General features: G+C 47.1%; 1 protein-coding gene across 3 annotated transcripts in view; it reads right to left on the bottom strand.

Annotated features, from left to right (window-relative positions):
* Nucleotides 1-25,254, bottom strand: part of LOC309338202 (uncharacterized protein) — a 115,510-nt gene that overhangs the window by 2,373 nt on the left and 87,883 nt on the right. For 2 of the 3 annotated variants that reach the window (XR_014154799.1, XR_014154800.1), the window contains exons 4-5: nt 12,794-13,013; nt 4,976-5,549 (exon numbers count right to left, since the gene is read on the bottom strand). The gene's annotated coding sequence lies outside the window, so the exon portion shown is untranslated. Of the gene's footprint in view, nt 1-4,975; nt 5,550-12,793; nt 13,014-25,254 lie in introns of those variants that run through there. The other variant, XM_081855212.1, reaches the window with a different exon arrangement.

Here is a 25,254-nt window from a genome sequence, read left to right as displayed (position 1 = left end):
TCAGCTTGTAAACCATTTGAAATTAATGGATTTAAGATTTCAGTAGTCTACTCTGCATATAATTTAGTTGGCTATCACCCATAGAAAATAAATATCTGCATAGTGCAAGGAAACATTTTCAAATTACATATGTGGAAAATCTGTAATCATCCACAAGAATCTGGTCCTGAGAACTACAGTACAGTCACAAAAGCTGTATTCCAAGTCCTGAGATTTGGATTGTCCCACTGAACCCCACTGAAATTAAAGAATCACTGCCAATTGTGGAGATGTATTTTAATCCCCACACAAAAATTAATACAAATATTTCTTCTACTACTATTACCATAACCATTACCAAAACCACCATCTTTCCAGTTCCACTTGGCTCAGATTCATGTTTTCTGGATACTAAGCCCTCAACAGCAACTTCTGAAATTCACCAAGTTTCATTTACAGTTTGGATAAGACCTTCCTTTGATTAAAAATGAGTTTCGTTATAATTACTTATTTAGACAATAGGCTATCTCGCAGACTTTTGCTTTTAATGTCGCTGCAGGGACCAGCTTCCCAGAACAATAAATCTGAAGCAGTGGGCCAAAGGCTGGTGTTTTCATGTGAGCCAAGAGAATTCCCCATTTGATCATCAACCCTTTACATAGTTCCAAGAAATGTGCACTTCATAATGGAAAACCATTTTGTTTCACTGATTCCAAGACCTGGAAGGGATCTTGTTTGGTGCGTGTTTGTAGTGACACAAAACATCCAGGAATGCCAGAATTCCCTAAGAGGAATGCCTATTCGTTCTCCTGAAAAGTTCCTTTAGAGCAGGAACTCTCGCAGCTTTGCTGAGGCATTAGCATGACCCACTGACAGCTGCTCTTCCAGCTGACAATCTGTCAGAACCTCCTCTTCTGCTACTTCAATGTATGCTTACAAGTCCATAACTAGTCCAACTCCTCCGACCTCTGACTTGTATAATTTATCATTTACTTGGCACTCCGCCCACCATCGTACTGTATCTTTGTTCATCTGGCTTTTAAAATCCAAAAGCACAAATATTTTTTTAAAAATAGTATTTATTAAAGTTTCAACAATTACAGAAAGAAAAAATAAATATACCACATTACAAAAGCACAAATATATGAAATGTGATGAATCACATAATCCAAATAATGAGGGACGCTTCAAAGGTTTGTCATTTGTTGGAGAGCCCTGCACTAGGCTAGGTTCCCATGGAACTTTGTTTGCACATAGCTCAATCTACAGACCCTGGATCCTAAACAAAGTATCTGAGTGTGAATCTCCAGAATAAAATGACCCCTTTCCCCCACAATTCCCATGTCTTTTGCTACATAATGCATGCCAGTCATAAAGACACCCCTGTTGTGAGTCAGTCAGTATGACTGGTAAGAATAATGACAATTACAAATATGAAATATTACATGGGAAAGTGTTCTGTGCCCATGGGAGAATTTGCTCAGATTGCATCATAGATTTTTGTTGTTGTTGTTTAGTCATTTAGTCGTGTCCGACTCTTTGTGACCCCATGGACCAGAGCACACCAGGCACTCCTGTCATAAAGCCTCCCTTTTCCTTTTATTTTGCCTTGAGGCTTTGCCATCAAATGTGATATAAGTTTGGGCCATGCACTAGGTGTTTTCAAATGAGATTACACACATACCCCTCATAACAATCCTAAAGCTATTTATTTTTCTTCTTAAGCTAGCTTCTCCTAACAGTGTTGGAATCTGCCACTAGAAGAGTGCAGCCTCTTTAAGAGAGAGAAGTCAACACAATTTGACACCTGTCTGAGGAAGAGCAAGGCAGGTGAAAGCAAGAGTTCCTGCACACCTGTATCGAGAAGCTGGAATCACAGCTTCAAAGCAATTCATACCAAACTCATACTGCACTTTGATTCTACACTGTGACATTAAACTAATTACAGGAAGGAGTTGAAAGTGTCTTCAGGTGGCAAATGGTAGATGTTCATAGTGTTCCCTGGTGGAGAACTTCCTGGCCAAGCCAGGTGATCTTCTTCTGGCCACCTACCCCAAATCATGCACAATCTGAATCATTAAAATTCTACACATGATTTATAATGATGGGGATCATATAATTTTGGTTCAGGTTCATGTATTCCAACCCCCTGCAATGCAGGAATCTCAACTAAAGCACCCATAACAGGTGGCCATCCAACCTCTGCTTAAAAGCCTCCAAGGAAGGAGAGTCCACCACACCACCCTCCACTGTCAAACAGCTCTTACTGTCAGAAAGCTCTTCCAGCTGTTTAGTCAGAATCTCCTTTCTTTTAAGCCATTGGTTTGGATCGTACCCTCTGGAGCAGGAAAAAACTCAATCTTCCATGGGACACTCCTTTATATATTTGGAGATGGCTATCATATCTCCTCCCAGTCTCCTCTTTTCCATGCTAAACATACCCAACTCCCTCAGCTGTTCCTTATTAGGCTTGGTTTCCAGACCCTTGATCGTCTTGGTTGCCCTCCTCAGCACATGTACCAGCTTGTCAATATCCTTCTTCTCCCCTTGTGGGCAAGGTTCTTGAGCAGGTAGTCATGGACCAGATCTAGGCACTCTTGAAAGAAACTTATTTTCTAGATCCATTTCTATCAGGGTTTAGGCCCAGTTTTGGAGAAGTGCAAATGATATGCCATTTTCAGTTGCCTTCTTTTCATGGTGCTGAACATTCCTGGAATTATAAATGGTGTTGAGCAACTGGTCACGGTTGTCTTTTCCATAATTAGTTACTACTCACCTCCCAATGCAAGTCCTCCTTGAGTACTTTTGGGAAAGTGACTGCAATATGATCTCTGTGTCCAGGAATGCCAAGGATGTCACTGTGCATGATGCCATTCTGCATGATGCCAAACATGTACCCAGAACCTGGCACCTGAAATGCATTTCTGGGAAAAATTGTGGCAGGGCAAGTTGCTTTGGGATCCTGGTCTGACCATGTAGGAGGCTGGTGGGAGAGAAAAACGAGCCACTCTATTATGAGCCACTCTGTCTCTTTATACTGTATGTCGTTTTGTCTAGGAGAGGCCCTTCTCTGTTTCCAAAAAAGTTATCACTGTGCCAAAAAAGACGACTGATAATGACAGTAGCTTTCCTTCAGCAAAGTTGACTTTTCTGCACAAACTTCCAACTCAATGCAACTCAACAACCATATTCAGAATGGCAGTGAATTAAATCAGTAATGCAACAGCCTGGGTATGTATAAAGGTAAAGGGACCCCTGACCATTAGGTCCAGTCACGGATGACTCTGGGGTTGCAGCGCTCATCTCGCTTTAGTGGCCAAGGGAGCCGGCGTATAGCTTCCGGGTCATGTGGCCAGCATGACGAAGCCGCTTCTGGCACCAGAGCAGCGCACAGAAACGCCGTTTACGTTCCCGCCGGAGCGGTACCTATTTATCTACTTGCACTTTGATGTGCTTTCGAACTGCTAGGTTGGCAAGAGCAGGGACTGAGCAACAGGAGCTCACCCCATTGTGGGGATTCAAACTGCCAACCTTCTGATTGGCAAGCCCTAGGCTCTGTGATTTAGACCACAGCGCCACCCGCGTCCCTCTGGGTATATACATTTCAAATAACTCTGTGAGCAATGGACAACTGGCAAGTCCAGTCTCATGTTAATTGGTTTTAATTGAAAATAGACATTTCTCCTCAACCTTACTGACAAGGACACATTGTCCATACAGTAGCAATCTTCCTATCTGAGTTGACTATATTATGCATGCTAGAATGACAAAAGAAAACTCAGAATAGGGCTGGAACTGAGTGGTTCTGTGGGGAAGGGAAGAAGCAAAAATTCTGTATGTAAAATCCTTTGAAAATAGCAAGGCTCACTTATCCATAGAGAAGCAGCTCTGCGTTATCAGCTGTCCCCAAATGAGGCCCTAGGCAGAGAATTTCTTTGATCAGGCTGATGTCTGGAAAAATCAGCTCTTGTCCCTCACCTGTGGTGGCACATTACTGCATGCTCTCCCTGTGTGCCACTGATATTGCAGAGTCATCTGATAGGTAATTGCAGCATCAGCAATCAAGGCACTGGAGGGTTAGAAATGGCAATGGCTTTCAAGGCTTATCAGATACCATAAAGCATATGCTTGGATGGCAAGGCACAGAATGACGGAGGCATAAATCACATGGTCTTCCCACCCAAAGGGGAAAGGGGGTGGATAATAGAGGAACTATATTGGAATGGCAAGGAAAGGAATGGAATGTGACTAATCAGAGATAAAACAGCTATTCAAAAAAGGGGGTGGATTTGTTGTTTATTCCCAGATTAATATGTTATCTGTTATATTTTCCTGCTAAGTTAATTTTGACAGAGAGCAGAAAAAAGTTTTTTGAAGGTGAAAGGTCTTACACTTTTCACTACAATATATAGTTTTGTTCTGTTTTTACTTAAACATGCATTTTACTTATTTAGGAATTTGATTGAACATTAATGCTTGCACTTTTATTATTTTCTGTGTAAACTGCTTAAAGCGTTTATTGTTATCATATTAAGCAGTATAAATATTTAATTAATAAATCAAGAATAAATACAAACATTGATTAAACACTTTGGTTAGCTCTTTCTGCTTTGGTGTCATTTCGCTGTAAATGCTTATTACAGGTAAGGGTTTCCATCACAAAATAATGATAAATATTTATCCTATATGGTTACAACATCCATGTCCTTTTTGGCATGTGTGTGGTATATAAATCAATATATATATATTAATGATAATCACATAACCTCAGTGCTACTGCTTAGATTTTCTCTGTGGCCAGTAATTAAATAAGAAAAAAATCCAGTCTTCTTTATTATGCCTCTTACCTGCCTTTCAGCATAAGGATCTAGGATGAGATACAAGAGGATTTTAACCTGTTCAGGATATAAATCCCTCCAATTTGGCTTACAATTAAATTGTTTTTTAAAACAACAACAACAACAACAACACACACAAAATAATAAAGAACTTTAACTTTTCTTTTATATTTATTTATTTATTCATTCATTCATTCATTCATCTGGCTGGGCTTCCCCAGCCACTCAGGGTGGCTTCCAACAAAATACTAAAAATACAATAAAACATCAAACATTAAAAACTTCCCTAAACTTTTAAAAAGTTGGGCATCAGATAATAATGCCAAAGCTTCATGGATATTAAGGGCTGCTGGTATCAGTGAGTCTGCCTTTGCTCTCCAGCAGATGCTGAACATCCAGAGTCCAAAGGATTAGTTCTTGAGGCATTTCCTCCAACCTGTCCAGTGTCATGACTAGACCTGCTAAAACGCCAGGATACATCCACAGATTATATCTTCAGATGATTTCCCCTACTAAGAAATTATTTCTCAAGCAGAAGGGTGATAGAATTGAGCCTGAGCAGTAGAACCAGATTTCCCCTGTGTGTATTACTAATGACTGCTTTAGAAAGCAGCAGGTGAGAACCAATAGATCCAATCCCTCTCTGAAGGAGCTATAGTTACTTGGAGAGCAGTCGTCAAAGAGGATTCGCTCGTCTCCTGGGATGGTGAGAGGCGCCAAGGTTTCACAGAGCTGAAGAGAAGGAAAGTTTGATCTTCCCTCTTCTTTCTAAAGAAAGGACAGAAGACGATTTCTGAAAGAGGGCAGCATTATTGGAACTTTTCCATGCAAAATTGTGGCTTGTAAGCCACATGAGTCATTTGTTCCTGCTCTAAAACTACTCTGGGGTTTTATGATTCACTGGCCGAGCTTCTGTTTACCGCTGTTTCCCTTTTCTCTCTCCTCAGAACTTGCCCCATGACATCATAATGCCTCCTTTTGTTTCATGAGCTCTTGGACCAATTTGTTAGTACATCAACTTCTAGTAGCCTGCCTAGAGGAAAGAAAGGCAAAGCTATAATGACTCGCGTCTCCATTTCTTCAGTTACAAAAGCCACTTATCATATTGTGGTGATGTTCTCACCCGGACTCGCTGCCAAAAGGAAGAGGCCTATTCACCTCTTGCTCACAGAATCTGTATGACCCGAGAGGCCATACAGAAGGAAACTTGGGAGAGGAAGCTTTGGAAATAATTAGAAGGTTGCTGAGGGTTGACATATTGTGCTAGTCTTGATGTAAGCACTTGAAAGAGCCTCCATAACTGGACCCTCCTCCCCACAACACCTACATCAGTTGTGGGAAATCTGTCGCCTTCCAATGTTGTTAGATTCAAACCTCCATAATCCCCAGCCAGTATGAACAATGGTCTGGGCTTGTAGACCAGCAATACCTGGAGGGCCACCTCTGGCATATCTTTGTTGCTTATTTCTCAAAAGACTGCTTTCCCATGAAACATTTGACTTAGGACTCAGCACTCAGCTACATTAGTCAAGAAACAGCATTTTGAATGCTTTATAAACATGCAGCACCAGGTGGCTCCAGAGAGCAAAAATAAAATTTCTAAGTGATTTCCCATAGCATTTCCCCCCTTTTGTTATAATGATTTAATTTCTGACTTATTTATAGCCCTTTTTTTTCTGTGTGTAGATCCACCCTTAATCTCTCATGCCTGACAGAAACACTTTGTTCATAACTTTCCATCTCCCGTTCAACCTCTTTGTTGACTGTTATCTTGCCCTCTCTTTCCCCACCTCTCTGTTCTTGTATGTTGCTGTGAATATTATTTCAATAGAAAAGTGGCATATGAAATAAATATTAAATCTTGGTATAATTCTGCTCTATGTGTTATTTGTTCTCCCGCTCTTGAAATTTCGAATGTAAAGTCTTTCTGGCAAGAACACATTGTTTTTGCTTTGGTTGCTATATAAAATGCCATATACATTGATTGCACTATATTAATCTTTTTCTTTTTTAAAAAAGGTTCCACAGCTGCAAAAAGAAATTCCATTTTTTACGGGGTAGAAAAGGCTGGTAATACATATACTTTTTGAAGGTGAGTGATATCTATTTGATGTTTGCAGCCAGAAGAATCCTTCACAGTACATATTGGAGACCTATTCCCATACATTCCTGTACATTTTTTTAAAACCATGATCATATCAGGGTGTACTAGAAATCTGAACTGTATTGGCACATGTGAGGTTTGTTTGTGTGCCAAATCACCATTATATTTTTTATTTTTAAAAAAAACATTTGAGGAAAAATGATAATAGATGGTATTCTAGTAACGTGTCCCATCAGTGCAGAGATTTTCACTTGCCCAGCAGGACTCCTCTTTCCCCATATGCACCCTACACTCTCACCAAATCTGCTCCAGAGGCTTGGGGAAACTCCACAAAGAGATTTAGGTGGAGCCCAGGGGGAGAATGTTCCATTGTGCAAGCGGAAATCCTTGCACCAATGGAACATTCTTATTAGTGCTACTTTAGTTTCCACCCTGTGAGATGTTAGACTCGTGACAAAAATCATGATAGCAGGCAAAAACGTCTAACCCTCTCAGCTTAAGACCAGAGAATGAATATAAGGCAAAATGAAAGCCAACTTCAAGACCAAAATTGTTCATTTGTATGAAGGATTTAACATCAGAAACTTGTCTAGTTTTAGAATATTAGTCCCCCCGAAGTCCTATTAAGCTCTCTCGGGGATTTCATGGTGGGGAAGGGCGTGTGTGTTTTCCCTTTTACATCTGCTGCCCTGCCATATTTAATTAAAGCCTTTGGAAGCTCATAAGCTCTTGTGAAAGAAAGAAAGAAAATCTTGAGACGGCATTAACCAAGACAATGCTGACTCATTCCTCCCCATGTCATGCTGGTATTTAAGAAAAGGAAAGGTGGGTAGAAGTGACACTGTATAATAAATATTATTTTATAGGCTGAAATAGTGATCAGATGTATTATTATCTAGAGCAACTGTATCTAACACAATGGGGATGTATTGTTCTGCAGAATGAACACTCACAGAATTAAACAATGTGATAATAATAATAATAATAATTTATTATTTATACCCCGCCCATCTGGCTGAGTTTCCCCAGCCACTCTGGGCGGCTCCCAATCAATATTAAAAACAATACAGCATTACATATTAAAAACATCCCTGAACAGGGCTGCCTTAAGATGTCTTCTGAACGTCAGGTAATTCTTTATCTCTTTGACATCTGATGGGAGGGCGTTCCACAAGGCGGGCGCCACTACCGAGAAGGCCCTCTGTCTGGTTCCCTGTAGCCTCACTTCTCGCAATGAGGGAACCGCCAGAAGGCCCTCGGCGCTGGATCTCAGTGTCTGGGCTGAACGATGGGGGTGGAGACGCTCCTTCAGGTATACAGGACCGAGGCCGTTTAGGGCTTTAAAGGTCAGCACCAACACTTTGAATCGTGCTCGGAAACGTACTGGGAGCCAATGCAGATCTCTCAGAACCGGTGTTATGTGGTCCCGGCGGCCACTCCCAGTCACCAGTCTAGCTGCCGCATTCTGGATTAATTGCAGTTTCCGGGTCACCTTCAAAGGTAGCCCCACGTAGAGCGCATTGCAGTAGTCCAAGCGTGAGATAACTAGAGCATGCACCACTCTGGTGAGACAGTCCGCGGGGAGGTAGGGTCTTAGCCTGCGTACCAGGTGGAGCTGGTAGACAGCTGCCCTGGACACAGAGTTAATCTGCGCCTCCATGGACAGCTGTGAGTCCAAAATGACTCCCAGGCTGCGCACCTGGTCCTTCAGGGGCACCGTTACCCCATTCAGGACCAGGGAATCCTCCACACCTGCCCGCCTCCTGTCCCCCAAAAACAGTACTTCTGTCTTGTCAGGATTCAACCTCAATCTGTTAGCCGCCATCCAACCTCCAACCGCCTCCAGGCACTCACACAGGACCTTCACCGCCTTCACTGGTTCTGATTTAAAGGAGAGGTAGAGCTGGGTGTCATCTGCATACTGATGAACACCCAGTCCAAACCCCCTGATGATCTCTCCCAGCGGCTTCATATAGATATTAAAAAGCATGGGGGAGAGGACAGAACCCTGAGGCACCCCACAAGTGAGAGCCCAGGGGTCTGAACACTCACCCCCCACCACCACCTTCTGGACACGGCCCAGGAGGAAGGAGCGGAACCACTGTATAACAGTGCCCCCAGCTCCCAGCCCCTCTAGACGGTCCAGAAGGATGTTATGGTCGATGGTGTCAAAGGCCGCTGAGAGATCCAGCAGAACTAGGAAACAGCTCTCACCTTTGTCCCTAGCCCGCCGGAGATCATCAACCAGCGCGACCAAGGCAGTTTCAGTCCCATGGTGAGGCCTGAATCCCAATTGGAAGGGATCCAAATGGTCCGTTTCCTCCAGGCGTGCTTGGAGTTGTTCAGCAACCACCCGCTCAATCACCTTGCCCAAGAATGGCAGATTTGAGACTGGGCGATAGTTGGCCAAATTGGCCGGGTCTAAAGATGTTTTTTTAAGAAGCGGTTTAATGACCGCCTCTTTCAGCGGGTCTGGGAAGGCTCCCTCACAGAGGGAAGCATTCACCACCCCGCAGATCCCATCGCCCAGCCCTTCCCGGCTCGCTTTTATCAGCCAGGATGGGCAAGGATCAAAGAGACAGGTGGTCGGTTTCACTCGTCCAAGCAGCCTGTCCACATCCTCGGAGGTAACAGATTGGAATTGATCCCATGTAACAGGACCAGACAGAACTCTAGCACTCTCCCGCCCTGGCCCTGCTCCCACGGTGGAGTCTACCTCCTTCTGAATCTGAGCGATTTTATCTGCAAAAAACTTTGCAAAAGCATTGCAGGAGATCTTGGGGTCCCTACCAGGCCCCGGTGGTACAGGTGGTTCTGATAGATTGCGAACCACCTGAAAAAGTCTCCTGCTGCTGTTTTCTGCAGATGCAATGGAGGCGGTGAAGAAGGCCCTCTTCGCCGTCGCCATTGCCACTTGGTAGGCTCGACGTTGAGCTCTAACCCGTGTCCGGTCTGATTCAGAATGAGTTTTCCGCCACCGGCGCTCTAGCCGTCTCAACAATTGTTTCATCACCCTCAGCTCCGGGGAAAACCTCGGGGCTGTCCGGGCTCCATGCAATCGGAGAGGGCGCTTCGGAGCCAGACAGTCAATAGCCCTGGTTAACTCCGCATTCCAGCGGGCCACCAGGGAATCAGCTGAAAGGCCATCAACTTGGGATAAAGCATCCCCTACCACTCTCTGGAAGCCAATTGGATCCATTAAGTGGCGGGGGCGGACCATCCGAATCGGTCCCACCTCCCTGAGGAGGGGAAGGGTTGCGGAGAAGTCCAGTTGCACCAGGAAGTGATCTGACCATGGCACTTCTTTTGTTTCGCTTTTAGTTAATGTCAGATCACCAGCATCCGTAGAGGTAAACACCAAGTCTAAGGCATGTCCGTGGCTATGAGTTGGGCCAGACTTATTCAGGGACAGCCCCATGGAGGCCATGCTTTCCACGAAGTCCCGAGCGGCCCCTTGTAAGGTCGTGTCGGCATGGATGTTAAAATCCCCCAGGACAACCAAGCTAGGTGTCTCCAGGAGCATATCCGCCACGACCTGAAGCAGCTCGGGCAGGGAATCCTTGGTGCAGCGGGGAGGTCGGTACACCAATAGGAATCCTGTACTGCCCCTATTGCCCAACTTCCAGAACATGCACTCAGAAAACTGGGTCTTCCCAATAGGACGCCTGGTGCAGACTAATGACTTCCTAAAAATCACTGCAACCCCCCCTCCCCGCCCACATGACCTGGGTTGCTGTGCGTAAGAGAAACCTGGTGGGCAAGCAGCGGCAAGGACAGGCCCATCTGCTTCATCCAACCAAGTCTCTGTTACACATGCCAGATCAAATCCTCCATCCATGATCAAGTCATGGATGGCAGTGGTCTTATGAATCATTGACCTGGCATTGCACAGCAACACTTTCAGGTCATGTGGGTATCCCTTGCTGATTCTAGTATCCATCCGGTCAGGACCAGACCCGGAGGCAGGAATAGTCCTCAGACAACGACTAAACCTGCCTCCTCTGTAATGACATGGTCTGGTCTTAGCGTAACTTCTCCTCCTACCCGTGATCACTGAGATCGGTTGTCCCAGTGCATTCCCCCCTGTGGAACATGCCCCAGCCATTTTGTGGGCTGGGGCCCACTCCCCGGCAGCCCTGACCCCTCCCCCTAAGAACAAAATAACAACTTATACAAACAAACAAAACCAATAAAACAATACAAACAAAAAATGTAAAAATTACAAGAACATCAAAATAAAAAAATAATTCCCCAAACCCAACCAAACTTCCATCCCACCCCCACCCCCCACATACAAAAAATCCAAAAGAATTTTTTTAAAAACATTTTAAAAACACTCTGTGCCCCTCCTGCAGTAACACTGTCCTAGTGAGGCCTGTCAGGCCCCGCCCTGGGCCAGATGGTAAGTGGCAGGAAGGAGCAGGGCCCTCAGGCACTCACTCAGGGGAGTCCTCCTGGGCAGCAGGCAGCAAGCAGCAAGCAGTCCTAGTGAGGCCTGTCAGGCCCCGCCCCAGGCCAGATAGTAAGTGGCAAGAGCAGGGCCCTCAAGCACTCACTCAGGGGAGTCCTCCTGGGCAGCAGGCAGCAAGCAGCACGCAGTCCTTATGAGGCCTGTCAGGTCCCGCCCCAGGCCAGATGGTAAGTGGCAAGAGCAGGGCCCTCAAGCACTCACTCAGGGGAGTCCTCCTGGGCTTATGTGAATTATGTGAATAATGTTGATTCACATTATGTGAATAATGTTAAGTAATTTTTTCTTTAAAAGTAAGTATCAAAGTGAACTTTTTAAAAAAGGAAGCCATAGAATCCTACAAAGTGGCATTTCATTTAGTGTCCAAACTTTTTTAAAAAACCTATGTCATAAATAAAACAATATGTCCAAGTAAAGCCTGGGGGGGTTCATTTGATTAGCGTATTGGGTGCTGATGTGGAAGACCTGGGTTCAAATCCCCCCCCCTTAGGCATGCTCTCAATTGTCATCGTTTTATCCTTCCTCCCAGAGCTGCTGTGAAGATAAGCTTTGTTAAAGCTGCAAAGTAATGAAATGAGATATAGAAATATATATCGCAATATTAACCTGTCTATGCATGGATGTCTGGGGTGGGGGCAGCAGCACAGCCCCACTCCCTGTAGTCACACGATGCCCCCTTCACATGATTAACACGCAAAGAGGTCCAAAGTCTGCCTTTAGTCACAGACTGCATATTCCCTCCCCCCCAAAAAAAGTATCATGGGAACTATAGTTTATGTATCACAGAGCTACAAGGTGCTTTATATGTATGGTGTGTACACAGACGCAGTCTTAAAATGGTATACCTTGGTTCTCGAATGCCTTGCGACTCAAACGTTTTGGCTCCCGAATGCCGCAAACCCAAAAGTGAATGTTCCAGTTTGTGAACATTTTTTGGAAGCTGAACGTCTGGCGTGGCTTCCGCGGCTTCCAATTGAGTGCAGGAAGCTCCTGCAGCCAATCGGAAGCCACACCTTGGTTTCCGAATGTTTTCGGAAATTGAACGGACTTCTGGAATGCAGTCCGTTCAAGAATCAAGGTACGACTGTATAAGAGGAGGTAGCAGACTAATGTATTAGGCTACACTGGGTTCTGTGCAGGCTGCAGGCTGCACTTGGGATCAGCAGGAGAAAGAAGCACAAAGTAACTGGTTTAGGCACACAACATTTTTAAAAATATATAATCCAGCTGTTACTCAGATCTATTTCTAGCCTTAAGAAAACACAAAGGTTTTTTGTTAGGTAGAGAACAGAAGTAAAAAGGAAACATGGTGGTGGTTTTCATAAGAGCAAGCTGGAGATAATTTTAGTTGGTGTACTAAGATTTTTTTAAAAAGTCAATAGAAGCTACACTCGGTAGCATTACCTAGTGGTTGGAAGGAATGTGACCCTCCCAAAGTAAAGCTCCACATGCAGGTGGCAGGAAATCCTCTTCCTGTTTGAGTACAAGGCGGTTGTGATCCTCTGCCTAGTAGTGAGTAGTGGGAGATTGCTCTATGGCATCTAGTCACATACCATATCTGCCTCCTTCCATACGGGCACATACAGGAGACAAATCCCAGCTGTAAGATGGGGTGTTATGTGGGCTGTTGAAAAAGGAGTTGGATGAAAAAATTAGGAAGTGAGGAGCATGCAAAAGAAAAAGGCAGGGAGCTTGGAAGAAGGTTCAGGCTTACTAAGATGGACTGCTCACGGTGTGTGAAATTGGAAGGCTTTATTATACAAAGCAATCCAATTCCTAAAAGAAATATTTTAATAATGTGGGATTTAAAATAATGGCCTTGTTCTGCAGTTTCCTTTCTGAGGAAAGTTTCCTTTCACACAGGAATTTGAACTCTTTGCTCCTGAGAATACTCTTCACTTGCTATTTTGCTTTAGTAAAATTCTAAAATTTGCCTGACTTTTCTGCAGCTTCCTAAACTGTTGTAATCCCACTTCTCAGTGCAGCAGTTAGAAATGAACAGCATAATATCCAGCACTGCAAACGACTGAGTTTTATTTGCTGGCAGAGACATTACCAAAGATTTAATCTACTAAAGCCATTAAAGTATTTGCAAAACACTCGTGCAATTAGTAACCAGTGCAGCTAAAGAACAAGCAGAGAAACATTGTTAGGTTGGATAACAAGACAAAACTGATCTCAAAAATGCTGCAAGCCACACACGGAGATTTACTATTAAACATGTTTTTTGTGTCCTTTACTTCCAGCTCATTGATTGTATATATATTGCATGGGGGATGCATTCTGGGTCATCATGCGTCGGCAGAACGTGCTTAAGCCTGCCCCATACCCACTCCACCCCTTTCTGTTTAAAAAGTAGATTCAAATGAGGAGCAGCAATGTGGGCCGGCCATTTTAAATCCAGCTACAGTGGTACCTCGGGTTAAGAACTTAATTCGTTCTGGAGGTCCGTTCTTATCCTGAGACTGTTCTTAACCTGAGGCACCACTTTAGCTTATGGGGCCTCCTGCTGCCGCTGCACGATTTCTGTTCTCATCCTGAAGCAAAGTTCTTAACCCGAGGTACTATTTCTGGGTTAGCGGAGTCTGTAACCTGAAGTGTCTGTAACCCGAGGTACCACTGTATATGAAAATTGTTGTAAGCCCCTCCTCATTATCCATTTCTCTGAACTGTTCCCAAGTGACACCCCTTTCTTCCAGGCCACATATTTTTCCTTTGCTTTCTTTTTTCTTTACATTATATTTGTATGCCACTTTTCTGCAAAAAAAAAAAAAAAAAAAAAATCATGCTCAAAACAGCTTACTAGAGAAAGACAGGGATGTGTTTCAAACAAATACTGCAAAAACAATTTCATAATAACATAGTAAAACAACAACATAGTGACCATTTTATAATAGCATGGCAAAACAACAACAACAAACCACATTTCAATACTATGCATGTAACAAGATTACTTAAACAACATGCAGCTTCCAATGGCAAAAAATAACAAGAGAGCTTCACAGCTTCACCTTAGACTCCTCCCATGATGTTGCTCCCTTCTCTCTCCAAGCCACACCCCTCACTGGCCCTGCTCTGTGTCTTCCTTGAGTCCTTTTGCCTTGCTGGAATAGGTACTTGGGTTGTGAGGCCTTTTCCTTGCCTGGATCAAGAAGTCTACAGTTGTACCTCAGAAGATGAACGCCTTGTGACTCGAACATTTCATCTCCCAAGCACCACAAACCCGGAAGAGAGTGTTCCGGTTTGCAAACGTTCTTTGGAACCTGATCGTTCAATGCGGGTTCCACGGGTTTCGATTGGCCTCCAATCGGAAGCCACGCCTTGGTTTCCAAACATTTTGGAAGTCAAACAGACTTCTAGAACAGATTCTGTTCGACTTCCAAGGTACTACTGTATATGTATGTCTGTCTGTCTGTCTAGAACCCCCTGACTTTGCAAGCTAATATGTATCTTTCTGGAAGAGTCTCATCCATGCTCTTCCCACTTTTTCCTCTTTCCTTGACCTCTGTTGGAGGGTTGCCCACAAGGGAACATGACTCCTAGGCTGGAAAAGTTTCCCTGACCCATTCATCTGGAATAGCGTATCATCTGTTATCTACAGCAAAAGTTCCCAAATGTAACTTGCTGAGACTGGGAGCTTCTGGAAGTTGTCTATTTCAAACGATGAAGCAATCACAGCCACATAAAGCTATCTCCAGGCATGCAACTGGATCTAAAGTATGCTTTTAAAGTCACCTTGAGTCAAGTTGCAAATGCTTCGAGCCAGCCTTGATTTTAATATTCTCCCACATCTTCAAGTACAGAAGGGCAAGGAGGAAAGAGGAAAGAAAAAAATATGTATTAATTAAATAAAATGTTATTATCTACTTTTCTGATTTCAAAAAGCTTCCATTAGCATTCTGGGCAAAGATTCAAGTCACTTCATATTGCGCTCAAACGAGCTCACTCATCTTCCTCTCTAATAAAACCGGCACTAGTGAATCCATTTAATTAATGTCAGAAAGTGGCCTCAGAAGAATGCATCGATACCACTATGTTTAGATGCCCAAATTTAATGCTTTCTGCCCTCCAAGCATCAGAGTTTAGTCTTCGTGGCTTGGCTTAGAACTTTAATAACCATTTGGATTCAGAATTCTAGTGCTTACTTTTAGCTGCATCTCAGCCACACACTTCCAAGAGATGAAAGGTGAGCTGCATAAAATGCCATCAGGGAGATTAAGCCCCAAAGGACAGAGGCCTTAAATATCTGCCTCCTTCCCTACAGACCCTCTCAGTGGTAAGATCAACAAAGCAGGCTCTTCTGGTTGTTCAACTGCCCTTGGACAGCTTGAAGAGGGCATTCTCCATGGCCAGCTCCTAAGCAGTGAAGTTTTCTCTCCACAAGTGTGTCCAGCACTTTCATTGTATATCTTTCATCATATGCTGAAGGCACATCTGGGGTATATATATGGATCCACCCTATTCTTCTAGTTGTAAATTGCTTTAACTGTTTTTAATATTGTGTTTTTGTATTGTTGTGACCCACCCTGGGACTTACAGTGAAGTGTGGGTTAAAAAATGCAAATAATACTATCACTAAAGGTGAGGAGAAAATCCTACTCATGCGTACCTTGGAGGAAGTCTCATTGACGTTAATGGCCCTTACTTCTGAGTAGTATTGTGCTGTCAGTAAGCAATGCATGTTTCAGAAAGAACGCTGTGCTTACACCGCTTTACATACACTAAATATGTGCATCCTCTCCAGAGTGACACCCAATATATATGAAAAACTATAGCCAACATCTTTTATGGAGAGATGATATTTGAACCTATAGCAGCTTATCCAGATTTACCCCACATATAGGTGCTTGTTGTGGGCTATGCCATCTTATGATGCCTTTAAGCTTTAGAACAACCTGGTCATTCATGGGGAACAGTGAAAATTCACCAGCAAGAAGTGAGACCTGCAACATAGCATTGCTCTATGACCATTGCCAGCCATGCCCCTTTCTGCCATACTCCATTCCATTACCACCACCTCAATTTTCCAAACCACCTCCAACATATACGGAATGTACTGTGGCCTCTGAGCATGTTTAATCCTTTGATAGGGGCTTCCCCCTATTTATTCTCCTGCAAACCTTGGAGTTACCACAGGCCTGCTGATACCTTCTACAGTCAGCACTTGAGGAATGAGTTTGCTATTAATTTATTAGTTGGCAAGCATAACAAATGGTTTCTTCCTGCATCCAAGCTTCTGGAATGGTCTAGAATTACAGCCAGGTGAGGAATGAAACCAATTCCATCTGGGAGGAACAATGCTAAGGTGTTGAAAGAGAAGGCTTTTTCCTTTTGAAAGTGGTCCATTTAGCTAGGATCTGATTAGTTGCATCCTCCTACCCGAGGGTCCATGTTGTGTGCAGCCCCAGGACTCCCCGCAACCGGTCAGTAATGCTGCTATCACTCCAGGGGCCTGGGCCAATCAGGGGTGCTGGCACAAGGTAAGTATATGGCAGTGCGATGTGTGCCTGTCTCTTGCTTTGTGCTGCCGAACACCCGCCCACCCACCCATTGTTAGATCGGTATCTGGCATTGCTTTGGACTTTGGTTGGTCGCCTGTTTTGGAACGGGGGCCGGGTAGGAATTTTTTTCAGTGTGGCAGATTGACGGAAGCCTGCCGTCATAGATGGTGCTTAGCATACCATAGAAAGAAGACACAATGAGGCAGCGAGTAGTTTCATAATAATGGAGGGCAGCTCCTTCGAACCTCTCTCCTCCGGTAACTTTTTATTCTCCTTTGTCCTCCCAGCCGCATGGCCGTTTTCCAAAGTCTCCTTTTACCTCATCCGGTCAAGGCTTTTATTGCACCCTTCACCATATAAGGTAATCATTGCCCAGAGGAATGTCAGGGGGCACCCTGCAGTATTTACAAGCCTCTGCCTTGGCTTTATGACTCCCACAGCAGATTGGCAGTGGCCACTTGGTTTTTGCCTACCTCTTAGCAATCGTTACAACTTTGTAAGGTTTGGCAATTAGGCATTGGTTTAGGGGAATGTGGGGAGGGGAGGTGCAGCCATCACCTGCCCCTCCATGTGATAGGGTATTCTGTTAAAGGAATCTGGGGGTCTGGATCTCATCCGAAGCCCAGGGAGGGGCTAGGGCCATGCCAGGACCCTCGGGAACCCCAGGGGTGAGCACCAGTCAATAGCCATTGTTGGAGCTCCTTCTGCTGGTAGTTTACTGGGTGGACAGGAGCCAGTTATAGTCAATAGATACCAATGTCTAAGCCAATACCAGTCACACCTGTGTACTCAATAAAGTTGTGGTCTAAATTTGCCCATTAACCTTGAAACTAAATTCTGTTTCCATTGTGTCTTTATTCCATGGGGGTGGGTTTTGAGGCTTGAAGCCCAATTGTTTTTTAAAGGATCTGAGAGGTGCGAACTGGTGCTGCTGTGAATATGGATCTGAATCTGCTTGCATTGTACCCTAGTGCATTTGTGACTGGGCAAAGATACCAATATCTCTAGAATTTTATCCACCTGAGAAAACACATCCAAGCTTCTCAACGGCCAGGGAAGACAGGTTTTGACACACTATTACTGCCTTTCACAGCTGCTGCCGCTTTGCCGTGCGTTTGTGGGGAGGGCTCTTTCCCCTGCAGGCCCATTTTCCATCTTGGGCCTGGGGACGGGCCCCAGACTCCACCCCAGCATAAAAGACTCCAAGGAGGCCCGGAACACTGCTGCTGCCGCTTTGCCGGTGAGTCTTGGGGAGGACCGCTCCCCCTGCAGGCCCATTCTCCACCTTGGGCCTGGGGGCGGGCCCCAGACTCCACCTCAGCATATAAGGCCCCAAGGAGGCCTTGGAACATCGCTGCTGCCGCTTTGCCGTGCGTTTGTGGGGAGGGCTCTTTCCCCTGCAGGCCCACTTTCCATCTTGGGCCTGGGGACGGGCCCCAGACTCCACCCCAGCATAAAAGACTCCAAGGAGGCCCGGAACACTGCTGCTGCCGCTTTGCCGGTGAGTCTTGGGGAGGACCGCTCCCCCTGCAGGCCCATTCTCCACCTTGGGCCTGGGGGCGGGCCCCAGACTCCACCTCAGCATATAAGGCCCCAAGGAGGCCTTGGAACATCGCTGCTGCCGCTTTGCCGTGCGTTTGTGGGGAGGGCTCTTTCCCCTGCAGGCCCACTTTCCATCTTGGGCCTGGGGACGGGCCCCCGACTCCACCCCAGCATAAAAGACTCCAAGGAGGCCCGGAACACTGCTGCTGCCGCTTTGCCGGTGAGTCTTGGGGAGGACCGCTCCCCCTGCAGGCCCATTCTCCACCTTGGGCCTGGGGGCGGGCCCCAGACTCCACCTCAGCATATAAGGCCCCAAGGAGGCCTTGGAACATCGCTGCTGCCGCTTTGCCGTGCGTTTGTGGGGAGGGCTCTTTCCCCTGCAGGCCCATTTTCCATCTTGGGCCTGGGGACGGGCCCCAGACTCCACCCCAGCATAAAAGACTCCAAGGAGGCCCGGAACACTGCTGCTGCCGCTTTGCCGGTGAGTCTTGGGGAGGACCGCTCCCCCTGCAGGCCCATTCTCCACCTTGGGCCTGGGGGCGGGCCCCAGACTCCACCTCAGCATATAAGGCCCCAAGGAGGCCTTGGAACATCGCTGCTGCCGCTTTGCCGTGCGTTTGTGGGGAGGGCTCTTTCCCCTGCAGGCCCACTTTCCATCTTGGGCCTGGGGACGGGCCCCAGACTCCACCCCAGCATAAAAGACTCCAAGGAGGCCCGGAACACTGCTGCTGCCGCTTTGCCGGTGAGTCTTGGGGAGGACCGCTCCCCCTGCAGGCCCATTCTCCACCTTGGGCCTGGGGGCGGGCCCCAGACTCCACCTCAGCATATAAGGCCCCAAGGAGGCCTTGGAACATCGCTGCTGCCGCTTTGCCGTGCGTTTGTGGGGAGGGCTCTTTCCCCTGCAGGCCCACTTTCCATCTTGGGCCTGGGGACGGGCCCCAGACTCCACCCCAGCATAAAAGACTCCAAGGAGGCCCGGAACACTGCTGCTGCCGCTTTGCCGGTGAGTCTTGGGGAGGACCGCTCCCCCTGCAGGCCCATTCTCCACCTTGGGCCTGGGGGCGGGCCCCAGACTCCACCTCAGCATATAAGGCCCCAAGGAGGCCTTGGAACATCGCTGCTGCCGCTTTGCCGTGCGTTTGTGGGGAGGGCTCTTTCCCCTGCAGGCCCATTTTCCATCTTGGGCCTGGGGACGGGCCCCAGACTCCACCCCAGCATAAAAGACTCCAAGGAGGCCCGGAACACTGCTGCTGCCGCTTTGCCGGTGAGTCTTGGGGAGGACCGCTCCCCCTGCAAGCCCATTCTCCACCTTGGGCCTGGGGGCGGGCCCCAGACTCCATCTCAGCATTGGAGCCCTTGGAATCATTGCTGCTGCCGCTTTGCCGTGCATCTGTGGGGAGGGCTCTTCCCCCTGCAGGCCCACTTTCCATCAGGCCAGGGGGCGGGGCCCACGCTTACCACTGCCGCAGCTTTGGGGGACACTAGTGCTGCTGCAGTGGTTGTTTGAAGTGTTTTTATATGTTTTAAACGGTTTTTATTTTTTGCTTAGTTGTACCACCATAAGCGGTGGTTTTTATCTATGTATTTTTATTTTGTTTTGGTTTATTTTGGGTCAGGGTTTTTTTGTTTTGGTTTATTTTGGGTCAGGGTTGGGTGGTTGTGGAGTGGGGTGGGGATTGGTTTTGTTTTCATGTAATTGTTTTTTATTTGTTTGTTTTTATATTCTGTAAATGGAGGCGAATATTAGGCTTGGGATTCCTACTGTGCAGGGGCGAGGGAGGTATGGCGGTGGGGGCAGATGTCATAGGCGAAGGGGATCGAGATACGGATATGCTCGTACCCCTTCCAATCTGCGCCCCATCCCGAGAGACGAGGGTAGGGTGAGCAAGGATTACTCACCTCCGTCACTGGTGTTGTGCAATGCCAGGTCTATAGGCAACAAAACCGCCACCCTGCGAGATTTCTTCACCTCGCAGGGGGTTGACCTGGCATGTGTGACTGAGACCTGGGTGCGTGAAGGGGATACTGTTCCCTTACGAGAGATGGCGCCCCCGGGTTTCTCCGTCCTTCACCAGTCGCGGACTGTGGGCCGGGGGGGAGGGGTGGCGTTATTAATCCGGGAAGATTGTTCTTTCAGGGCTCTACCATCGCCATCGATCCCCGGCATTGAATGTGTTGGCCTAGTGTGGGGCTCTGAGGTGAGCTTGGCTGTCTGGCTGGTGTACCGGCCACCTAGCACACCAGCAGCCACCCTGTCAGGCCTGCTGGAGGCGGTGGCTGGCTGGGCCTTGGAGTTCCCTAACCTATTGGTATTGGGGGACTTCAACATCCATGCTGATGCCACTCCCTCCTCACAGGCTCTGGACCTGGTGTCTTCCATGGCGACACTAGGGCTCTCCCAGTTTGTTTCAGGCCCCACACATCAAGCAGGCCACACGCTGGATTTGATCTTTGGCATCGGTATAGATGTGATCATGTTTCCTTCAATGAAGGTGCCATGGTCTGATCACTATGCTCTGAAAGCCAGGATTGACGTTCCACCCCCACCCTGCTTGGGTGGCGAGCCAATTTGGGCTCGCCCGCAGAGGCTGATGGACCCTGATAGATTCCGTCAAGCCTTGCGGGACCTTTCTCCCCCTGGCGACTCATTGACTGAGCTTGTTGAGGCCTGGAATACCCAGCTCCTGGCAGCCATCGATGAGATCGCACCTAAGCGCCCTCTGCGACCCCGCAGAAACCGGGCTCCCTGGTTTACCGAGGAGCTCCGGAAAATGAAGCGGGACCTCAGACGGCTAGAGCGAGTATGGCGGGGTGCCCGTGACGGAGCTTCAAGAACATCTTATAGGGTTTTTATGAAAACCTATGAGATGGCAGTGAAGGCCGCTAAGAAGTCCTACTTCTCGGCCTCCATTGCATCCGCTGGCTCTCGCCCGGCGCAATTATTTAGTATAATTCGGTCTTTAACGTCCCTTGAAGGACAGCCAAATTTAAATAACAATTCGACACACAGCTGTGAGGCATTCGCGAGCTTTTTTGCGGAGAAGGTCTTGTTGCTCCGCCATGACCTCCCTGCCAATTTGGATACAATAAAGGAACTGGAGGCCCCTCGACTGTCCTCGGGTTCAGTATTAGACCACTTTGACTGGATATCCCCAGCTGATGTGGACAGACTCCTCCGAGCTGGAAAGCCCACCACCTGTCCTCTCGACCCGTGCCCGTCCTGGCTGATTAGAGCGTGTCCAGACGAGGTGCGGGGCCCCCTGGGGGATATCATCAATCTGTCTCTTGGCGCTGGGACATTCCCAGGGGAACTGAAGGAGGCAGTGGTGCGCCCGCTCTTAAAGAAAACATCATTAGATCCTTTAGATCTATCCAATTACCGCCCGGTTTCGAATCTTCCATTCCTGGGTAAGGTGATTGAGAGAGCGGTTGCTGAACAGCTTGGTAGGTTTCTGGATGAAACATCAGCTCTGGATCCATTCCAGTCCGGCTTCCGCGCTGGTCATGGGACCGAGACGGCTCTGGTCGCCCTAACAGATGATCTCCGCAGGCAGCTGGATCGAGGCGGGTCGGGGCTGCTGATTCTTCTAGACCTGTCAGCAGCCTTCGACATGGTCGATCACGAACTCCTAGACCACCGCCTTGCCGACGTGGGGATCCAGGGCACAGTCCTTCAATGGCTGCGCTCGTTTCTCTCTGGTCGGGGACAGAGGGTGGCGCTTGGGGGGGAATTGTCATCCCGCCACTCCTTGGTGTGTGGTGTGCCCCAGGGTGCAATACTCTCCCCGATGCTTTTTAACATCTTTATGCGCCCCCTCGCCCAGCTTGTCCGGAGTTTTGGGCTGGGCTGCCATCAGTATGCTGATGACACCCAACTCTATCTGTTGATGGACGGCCACCCGGACTCGGCCCCAGACACACTGATCAGATGCTTGGAGGCTGTGGCTGGATGGTTTCGTCGGAGCCGGTTGAAGTTAAATCCTTCGAAGACAGAGGTCCTCTGGCTGGGACGGGACGACTTGGGACTGAGGGGGCAACTCCCATCTCTTGCGGGGGTGCAATTAGTGCCAGCACCGTCCGTTAAGAGTTTGGGTGTAATCTTCGATACCTCCCTCTCTATGGAGGCGCAGATTGCAGCTATAACAAAGGCGGCATTTTTTCATCTCCGCCAAGCTAAGCAGTTGGCTCCTTACCTCTCTCGCCCTGACCTAGCCACTGTGATCCACGCGACGGTCACCTCCAGACTGGATTATTGTAACTCGCTCTACGTGGGGCTGCCCTTGAGACTGACCCAGAAACTCCAACGGGTGCAGAATGCCGCAGCGAGACTCCTTACGGGGTCTTCGCTTAGAGATCACATTCATCCGGTGCTATACAAGCTGCACTGGCTCCCGGTGGAGTACAGGATCAGGTTTAAGGTGCTGGTTTTAACCTTCAAAGCCCTATACGGCCTAGGGCCCTCGTACCTACGGGACCGCCTCTCCTGGTATGCCCCACAGAGGAACTTACGGTCTTCAAATAAAAACACCTTGAAGGTCCCAAGCCACAGAGAGGTTAGGCTGGCCTCAACCAGAGCCAGGGCTTTTTCGGCTGCGGCTCCAACCTGGTGGAACGCTCTGTCACAAGAGACAAGGGCCCTGCAGGACTTGACATCTTTCCGCAGGGCCTGCAAGACAGAGCTGTTCCACCTGGCCTTTTGTTAGGGCGCAGCCTGACTCCCTCCTTTGGCAATCTTTTCAAGACTTTAGCTTATGGTTGCCATTAATTTTGTTTTTAACTCATTTTTATAATGTTTTATAATGTTGTATTGTTTTAGTGTTGTTAGCCGCCCTGAGCCCGGCTTCGGCTGGGGAGGGCGGGATATAAATAAAATTTATTATTATTATTATTATTTCCCCAGCCTATCCTGAATGAAGGCTCCAGATTTTTAAAATGCCATATGTCCAAACCAAACATGTGTCTGACACCAGCAAGTCAGGTGTCAGTTGTTCTCATTGCCCAATCTGATCATGCAGTTGTAACAAAATTAGCACAGGGTGTGGCAAACGGTTGGGTCCTGGCACATTCAAGTTGTGCGATTAAAGTGAATATGGTGTTCTTGTGCAACCAAAACCTGTTTCCAAAAGGTAAGGTACGGAAAGCAATGAGGAAATGTTCCTGGAAAGCGTTGGATAACAATTGCCTTAGGCAATTTTGTATTAACCTCCTGCAAACGAATCAGAATGGATGTTCAGTTAACAGCAGACATAACTCCCCCCCCAAAAAAAAAACAACAACCCCTAACTTTGTGCAGAGAGATTGGGATAAGTGCTCAATTAACAAGTTATCTGGAAGCAACCAAAGTATCTTGCAAAATCAGTGATGTATAACCGGTACCTCTTTTGTACCTATGTAAAAGACACCTCTTTTGTGAGGTGTTTCTCATTTCATTTTTCAGCATTTGGGGCTGGAGAAGCTGAAATCTGGAAGCACTTCCCCACATCCCAAGCAACAGCTATGTGCACAACTGACTCTGAGCACTTAACACGGGAGGCGCCCCTTAAATAAGATGGAGAGAGGCGGTTGCTGCTCTCTGAGCTACTGTTTCAGCTCGCCTTTGCCGCACTAGCTACACTTGCTTCATCGTGCTTACAACCAGCACAGCAAGATGCTGTAAATTACATGATAAAATGGGGGTGGGAAGCAAGTGGAGAGGCCAACGTAGTGGCAGTAAGCCCAGAAGTGAAGCCGACAAGAGTAGACCTGGAATGCCCATCTGCTCTCATCTGTCCCCAGCTGTAGGGGACTCCGGGTTTGAATGACTTTTCCTCGCAGTCACCTGCAGCTAATTAGCTGCCTCCATTTCAAAGTTTCGCTGGCTCGCTGCCCAGCATTCACAGCACTGCTCAGGTAGTGACCTCCAGCATCTCACCCAGTGGACCTTGACTGTTCTTTCACCCGCAGCTAATTGACTAAAGCAGCAAAGGTGGGTTGGCTCCATTCGCAGGCAGTGCAGCCTCTCTGCTCAGCTCCGTTTTAGATTGTGCCAACGCAGGTGGCCAACTTTTTAACCGGCTATTGTAGCTGCGCCTTTAACACCAACTTGATGTGCAGACATTAACAAAAAAGTGTCGTGCTGCTATGAAGCTGTGAAGGTGCTGAACCAGCATCTTGAGGAAGTAGTGGATGAGAGCCAATTAACTGTAGCTCAGTCCCGTGAGACAGAAGTTATGTTTTGGTGGGAGATTGCATACCAAGGACTTTCCCAGCATCCTTAACAAACTACATTTCCCAGGATTCTTTGGGGGAAGCCATGAAGTGGTATTTTCAGACTTTAAATGCATGGTGTTAATGTGGCCTCAGTCTCACAAATGAAAAATTTGTCATTCAAACTACACAATCCGTAAGGGGGGGAAATATTTGAATTCTCTAATGGGATTTGTACTTCCTTTATGCCCAGTTGCCACTGAATAGGTATTTAGTACCCAAAATATACTCTGAGGTACCGTGTTCCACAAATACCCTGACACATGCTTAGGCCCTGAGTTCCTGCTTCAGATCACACACTGACTTCTTTTATTTGTCTGTTCTATTCTGTTTCAACATTTCTGCTTCTACATTGATAGATGATAATAAAGAATCCACCCTCAATATAGGAAAAGTGACTTTCTTTCAAATAATTACAGGGTTCAGCAGTGGGGAGGAAGGAGGGAGTTACTTGTCCTGAGAGCATTGCCTCTCCCTCTGGTACCACCAAGGTCCACCATGTTCCACACAGAAGAAAGCGGGCCCTCTCTTCACAGAGATATGCTGTCACGTAATTACTTTCCTGCCTGGTGGTGG

Source organism: Podarcis erhardii (genome assembly GCF_964252035.2).
Source record: "Podarcis erhardii genome assembly, chromosome: 3".
NCBI lineage: Eukaryota > Metazoa > Chordata > Lepidosauria > Squamata > Lacertidae > Podarcis > Podarcis erhardii.
The sequence above is the reverse complement of the archived record's forward strand: the minus strand, read 5'-3'. Positions and strand labels throughout refer to the sequence as shown.